This window comes from Glycine max, chromosome 18 (assembly GCF_000004515.6).
Source record: "Glycine max cultivar Williams 82 chromosome 18, Glycine_max_v4.0, whole genome shotgun sequence".
Lineage (NCBI taxonomy): Eukaryota > Viridiplantae > Streptophyta > Magnoliopsida > Fabales > Fabaceae > Glycine > Glycine max.
Window position 1 is genome coordinate 26737790 of NC_038254.2, and position 7441 is coordinate 26745230.

Consider the following 7441-nt stretch of genomic DNA (forward strand, 5'->3'; position numbering starts at 1 on the left):
TAATGAAAGGATGAGATGAAAACTTTTCCTTCACCAGTCTTGGACTCTGGGAAGTATTTCTTCAAGAATTTTTCAACCACTTCATCCCAAGTCTTAAGACTGTTACCTTTAAATGAATGGAGCCATCTTTTTGCCTCTCTAGACAAAGAAAATTAAAACAAGCTCAATCTAACAGCATCCTCAGGCACGCCAACCAGTCTGACAGTGTTACAAATCTCAATATAAGTGGCTAGATGTGTGTGGCGTCCCCAAAATAAGACCGGCGCTCCCCACGGTGATGCACTTGGGCAAACAAATTGTTTGCTTAAGAGATCCTGCACTTGTGCCTTCACCTCTGCTAGTTCTACCGGAGACATTCTATAAGGCGCGATCGACACTGGATTCGCCCCAGGCACCAAGTCAATAATGAATTCCACTTCTCTCTCAAGTGGTAATTCACAAATGTCGTCAGGAAAAACTTCTGGAAATTCCGACACCACCGGTATACTACTAACTTCAGCGTCCCCTTCCACATTCATGGAGAACAACACCATGTAAGTTCGAACATCCCCCGTTCCATCGTTGGCCGTATTCTCTTTCAATGGTTCATTTGGAACTACATCTCCACCAAATACTAGCATCTTCTCCTTGCATTCTAGAAAGATATGGTTAGTAGATAACCAATCCATCCCCAAGATCACATCTAGATGAACTAAAGGTAGGCGAATCAAATCCGCCATAAAAGATCGACCCTCAACAAATATAGGACACTTCAAACACACCCGAGAGGTGGTTACAGGCTCATTAGTCAGAGTAGACACCACCATATCATATGGTAACTCCGTCACACATAACCCCAACCTCTCCACACATGCATGAGATATGAAAGAATGCGTGGCACCCGAATCATAAAGTACATCTAGTAGTTTATCAGCAATCAAACACTTACCCCGTATCAAATCGTCGGAGGCAGCCGCTTCTGAACCACTCATAGCAAATACCCGGGAGGGTACCTTTGGCCTTCCACCACTAGTGTTGTTGTTGTTGCTAACATTACCGCTCCTTGTGGAATTAGCGGGTCCACGATTGACGGTGTTGGAATTGGCAGTTACCGTCGGTCTCCCGGTCACCCTACATTCTCGAGCATAGTGGCCCACCTTGTCACAAACATAACAACAATTCTCCTGTGTCTGTTGGAGCTGTGGGAAATTCTTCCTAAGATGCGGTCCCCCACACTGAAAATACTGCACCCCAGTCCCCCTTGACTGACTCATGTTGGACGCAGCCATGGGTTGCTTCCCCTTGTTGCTAGAATATGGCTTCATCCTCTTACTACTATTTCCTCTAAAAGGATGGTTTCTCTGTGGTCCTCCAACGCCTCTAGCTTGCCTCTCCTTCATCTTGTCCTCAAAAATCCTGCACTTTGTCACCAGCTGATTAAAATCCGTGATCTGCATATAACTAACCGCTTGTTGAATCTCCAAGCGAAGCCCATTCTCAAACTGAGCACATAAATCTTCCTCATTTCGAGCATCTTGGTATTGAGGCCAATACTGCAGAAGCTCATTAAACTTAGCCGTGTACTCCCCAACAGACATGTTTCCCTGCTTCAAATCCAAAAATTTCCTCGCCTTCCGCTTCCTGAGATCTCGTGGAAAGTAATTTTCCAGAAATTTGTCCTTGAAGACATTCCAAGGAATCACGCCTCCCGGTGCAACAAATGAAGGCTTCACGAACTTCCACCAATTCTTGGCCTCCCCTTGGAGCATAAATGTTGCATAAGGAACCTTATGCTCCTCGAGGCAACCCATCGCCTCGAAAATCTTTTCCGTCTCAGCCAACCACAACCTAGCACCTTCCGGATCATAGTCCCCACTGAACTTTGGCGGGTGGTTCTTACGGAAAGCCATCAGTCCCCGATACTCCGCCGGCTCCACATCACGTTCTTGCACCAGAGTTTCCAGCACAGCTGTGATGCGGTCGAGGACATCACGGTTCTGATCCCTACCATGTCCTGCCATACCTATCATGTAGGGAAACTATTAGTATCCACAAAATCCTACTGAGAGAGTGTACCACACAGGCTATGACAGTTACAACAATATACTTCTCTCTATACATATACACATATATACACACAACAATCCTATTGAATTAATCGCACATTCATGCTTAAACAAGAAGGTAGAAATGCACACAATGTGTGACTTAATGTCACTCCCTGAAACCTACTTCCCAGTTTCAGAAATACACAACATTCACACAGCAAGACCATAAACAGGTTCGCTAGAATCCAACTTTTGCTCTGATACCACCAATTGTGGCGTCCCCAAAATAATGACTGGTTTATTAGTAATGATTTAAATAACAAAACATGGGAAATTTTTTTTTCTTTTCCGTTTCTTTCTCTATTTCACAGTAATTAAGTTCAGAAGGAAAATCATTGCCATGGAGTCCTGAATGGCCAGTTCACAATTCTATTCGGAGTCATTTCTTTCTGATCACGCATAACATCTAAAATATTTTGCTTTTTCAAAGGAAAGGTATGCCCGCCATTACTTTAGGTCGTCACGTGAAAACAATAAAATAAAATACGATCGGTAAATTCCTTTGCAAATAAAGTTTGCTAATGCTTTCTTTTCAAATAACAAGATTAAACATAAGTGCATTCATCATTTAAAGCTGTCCAAAATATGGGAGTTTTGCAAAATACATAGTGTCATCCAGAGCAAAGGTGTCCACTGTGGTGGCTTCAGCCACATGTATACAATCATCAAATTCCTATACAATAGGTCTACCCATACAAAAACAAAAGAGTAAACCTAACAGTCAGTCCTAGATACACCCACCCTCAAAAGTATATAAAACTAGTCCAATGAGCTGTCTACTATGATGAAGAGCCTCCACTGATCGCCATCTCTCTAGGGCCACTATCCTCCGTAGAGTCTGCTTTAGATGCCGACATGACGTCCTCGGGAGAATCCACCTCAGGGAGTGGGTCCTCATCACCCTCTAGAAAGTCAAGAGCATCCACAGCAGGCTCAGGAGGTAGCTCCTCAAGATCCTCCTCAGGGTCTTCCTCGGATGGCGTCACCTCGATCACTTGGACTGGCTCCACTAGACGGTATGGTGTAGGCGTGGGTAGTATCCACTCCACAGTACGCTGAAGCGTGCGTGCGGGTTCATCTGGATGCACCAATGAAGTAGCCGTAAATCGAATCGTGCCCCGAAATCGGCACCTCGTGTTGCCTTCGAGGGTCTCCCAAGCTCCCTCTAGGCATTCCATCTCCACTCGATCATGGATTAGCTGCGCCGCCATCACGATCTACAAGAAAGAAAAGAAAGGGGTAGACTCTTTCACGAAAATCTAACTACGCCACAACACAATGCGTCTCATAACCACTACATGCAAGTAAAAGGGGTATCTTTAGGCTTTTCATCTCTGGTAATCGATTACACAGCCTTGGTAATCGATTACCAGAGGCCAAACTCGAATTATACAGCTTCAGGACATGAAACCTACAAAAATGCAATGTGTAATCGATTACACATAACTGGTAATCGATTACCAGTGGCATGTTCCTCTGTGTAATCAATTACACAGCCTGGTAATCGATTACCAGAGGCCTCCACAACCTGCTGCCTTCATTACTAAGCCTGGTAATCGATTACACCCCCTTGGTAATCTATTACCAGAAGCTCTCCTAGCTTCCTGACCTCGTTTTCAAGCCTGGTAATCGATTACACTCCCTTGGTAATCAATTACCAGAGACCATCTTAGTCTCCTGTCTTCATTTTTAAGCCTTGTAATCGATTACCCACCCTTGGTAATCGATTACCAGAGGCCATATCCCATATATCAATCAAAGTTCACAGCTGGCCAGCCACCACACAAGCCTCCTTGCTTTGTGGTCATTGTTCCTTTTATCTGTTGACTGCCGGAGCTCGCCTGCTTAGGTACATCACAGGTTCTCACTGACTGACTATGACCGGGTTGGGTCGGGATTGGTCAAGCTTGGTTTTGGGCAATAGCACCCGACCTGACGTCCCCATGGTCTCCTGACCCCCGCGACATATCTCCAGGTACCACTCTGTGGTCAAAGAATAAAAGCAGGAAGTTTCACCCTTCTACACTTCCTTATTTCAAGCTTGTAGGATTATGGGGTACCCATCACATGTGGTACTAGGTGGCGGTCGGGCGATGGTGCAAAACAAGTTCTCCACATCCACAAATCATGTACAACCCACCATCCCCTGTTGCCCACCTCCAACTGAGCTCACGTACTCCCACATAGCCCTTATCCTCGTTCCTCTCAACGCCGAGTCCCCATCAATCCTCCCAAGCTTCCACAACATCCAAGTAATTCCACATCCAATCATCATGGACTAACAAAATCAAGCAAAACAGGGCAAAGGCAAAAAACTCTGCCCAAAATACAACTCAAATTCACAGCTTTTCACATGCAAATACCCCAGTAACATTTCCTTCGTTCCAATTCGTTAACCGTTGGATCGACTCGAAAATTTTACCGGAAGTCTCTAGTACATAAGTCTACAGTTTGACCGTTGGGATCTGCTAGCAAATGTCCAGAACCCCATATGTACTACCCTTTTCACAACCAGCCATACACAAGCATTTTTCTGCACTTATACAAAATTCTACTGCACATTTCAACAGCAAAATTCTGCATAAAGTGCAGATTTCGAAAACCACTCTTTCCCTCATCCAATTTTGCCCAAATTGAATCCTACAAGTCCCAAATCATGTACCAATCATGTCTAAACCAAGGACAAGCTTCAGACTAAAGCAACACAAAATCTAGGTATCCAAAACCCCTCAATTTAATGGATTTTCAAGGTTTAAGAAATGAAATTGAGAATGAGGTAAATTTGGAGCAAACTCTCACCTCACACAAGTCTATAACATCAATTTAAACTTGCTCAAACTGGATTTACACCTAAAATTCCACCGAATCAAAATTTGACTCCTCAACATCCAATTTTACCCTAGAAATGACTCTTTGTTCACTTTGGTCATTTGTTTTTCTCTCTTGCACAGCCCAAGCTTTCTCATAAGTCCTAAATGACATTTCAAACTAGGATTAACTCACTTTAACCTCCAAATACCACTAAATCCAGATTTGGCCTTCCAACTCTCAAAAACTCACTCTTTTTTTTCACTCATAACACCATATTCTCACTTTCTAACCCTAGGTTAACTCTACCCTTCATCCCTAGCAGTTTTCCATAAGCAATTTCAGCACACCAACATCAAAAGCATCATCATAAAAACCCTAAAACTGAATGGGTAAGCTTAACTCACTCAAACATAACAAGTTTAGCATGCTTTCGTCAAATCTCTTCACAAATAACTATCACAAAGCATTAACCAAGCAAAACTGCCCATCATATCTCCCAAAGCCCCATACCCACGAAAATCAAGTGAGAAAGAAGTCTACCCAAATCTGAAATTTCGAAGTCCCACACGTAGAGATGCGCTTCAGGACTCCGAAAATGCCTTCCTTTCGCGATTTGGAGCATAAATGGCTACCAAAGGTTGGAGCTTTGTTGGAGCTTCAATGGTGGAGAAAGAAGAAGAGAATGGCAGCGTGAGAGAGAGAGGAAAAGGCTTCTGAAATTTTGGGGCTGAGTGAGGAGAGAGAATACAGCTTTTTAGTTTAAAAGAAAGGCTTTTCTCTTTTCTTATTATTTTATTTTAAGCTATGCCACATGTCTCCATTTGAGTGGAGCCAAAAAGGGCCCACTTTTCTTTTGATGTGACCCATACACAGCCACAGGAAGTGAGAAAAATCTGACCTTTGAAACGCTAAAATCCTGCCTCGGTTTGCATGCCATTTCTCTGGTTCCAGTCCCTCGCGTTTCTCTGCACCCGTCGGGACCAGTTTTCGAAAGTAGGCAATATATATATCAAAACACTCGGAATGAAACCCCGAGCGTGGTTCAGAGGTTGGTTTTGTTAAATTTTAAGTTACACGCAAAATGATGATTTTTAGAATAATTAATTGAGAATTAACCTATAACCTTTCAGTTATGGATTTCTCTTCCTTAATCAGCCTAACCCACGTATCTTGCCCCCCACTATTCCTACTTCTACCAGGAACATATATGCATATACACTGAATAATACTTATATATATATATATATATATATATATATATATATATATATATATATATATAATCATACAAAATGCACCGTTTACAAGGCAGAAATTTCCAGGATGTCACAATACTCCCACCCTTTTAGGAATTTCGTCCCCGAAATTAACTACTCTATGAACAAACTTGGGTACAATTCTCTCACCCTATCCTCCAATTCCCATGTTGAATCACCCTCATCGGTTCCCCACTGTACCTTCACCAACGCGATCTCCTTTCCTCTCAGTGACTTCATCCTTCGATCAGTGATCTTCTGAGGTTGTGCTTTATAGGTGAGGTTATCCTTCACCTGTACCTCGTCCACTGCAAGTATATGTGATGGATCTGGGTTGTACCGTCTCAGTTGAGAGACATGAAACACAGGATACAGATTCGATAAACTCGGAGGTAAGGCGATATGATAAGCTACAGGCCCAACCTTCTTCAAAATCTGATACGGACCTAGATACTTGGGCGTCAACTTCCTAGATTTGAGAGCTCTTCCGACTCTGGTTACAAGAGAAACCTTCAAAAACACATGTTCTCCTTCCTGAAAATCTAGTGGTTTCCTCCTTCTATCATAATAGCTCTTCTGCCTATCCTGAGATGCTTTTATCTTCTCTCGAATCAATTTCACTTGTTCGGTAATCTGTTGTAGCATTTCCGGTCCAAGAAGTACTGCTTCTCCATCATCGTACCAACAAATAGGAGTTTTGCACTTTCGTCCATATAGAGCTTCAAAAGGAGCCATACCAATACTGGCTTGGTAGCTATTGTTGTAAGTAAACTCAATCAATGGCAAACAATCCATCCAGCTACCTTGTTGCTCTATAATACACGCCCGAAGTAGATCTTCTAGAGTCTGAATGGTTCGTTCGGTCTGACCATCTGTTTGAGGATGATAAGCTGAACTAAGCTTCAGCTTTGTCCCCAAGGCTTCATGTAGACTTGTCCAAAATCGCGAAGTAAACCTCAGATCCCTGTCCAAAATCGTGAAGTAAACCTCGGATCCCTGTTGAGGTTGCTCTTCAGCCATGACTTCGGCTTCAAATTCTACTGTTTGAGATTCCCTGGATGTAGGTGAATTAGAAGATGATGACTCAGAAAAGTAAGTCTTTTCAAGGATTGATGCTACTGTTTTGTCGTGCAAAAGCTTTCTTTTTCTCTTTGCGTTGTTTCTTCTGAAGGTTACTTCAATTTCTAAATCCAATGGAACCAATTCAGCTGTAGAAGATCTACGAATGCAAACACTAATAGGAAAAGCAGTTAACCAATTCAAGAAGAAAATAAATTCTGAACTAAA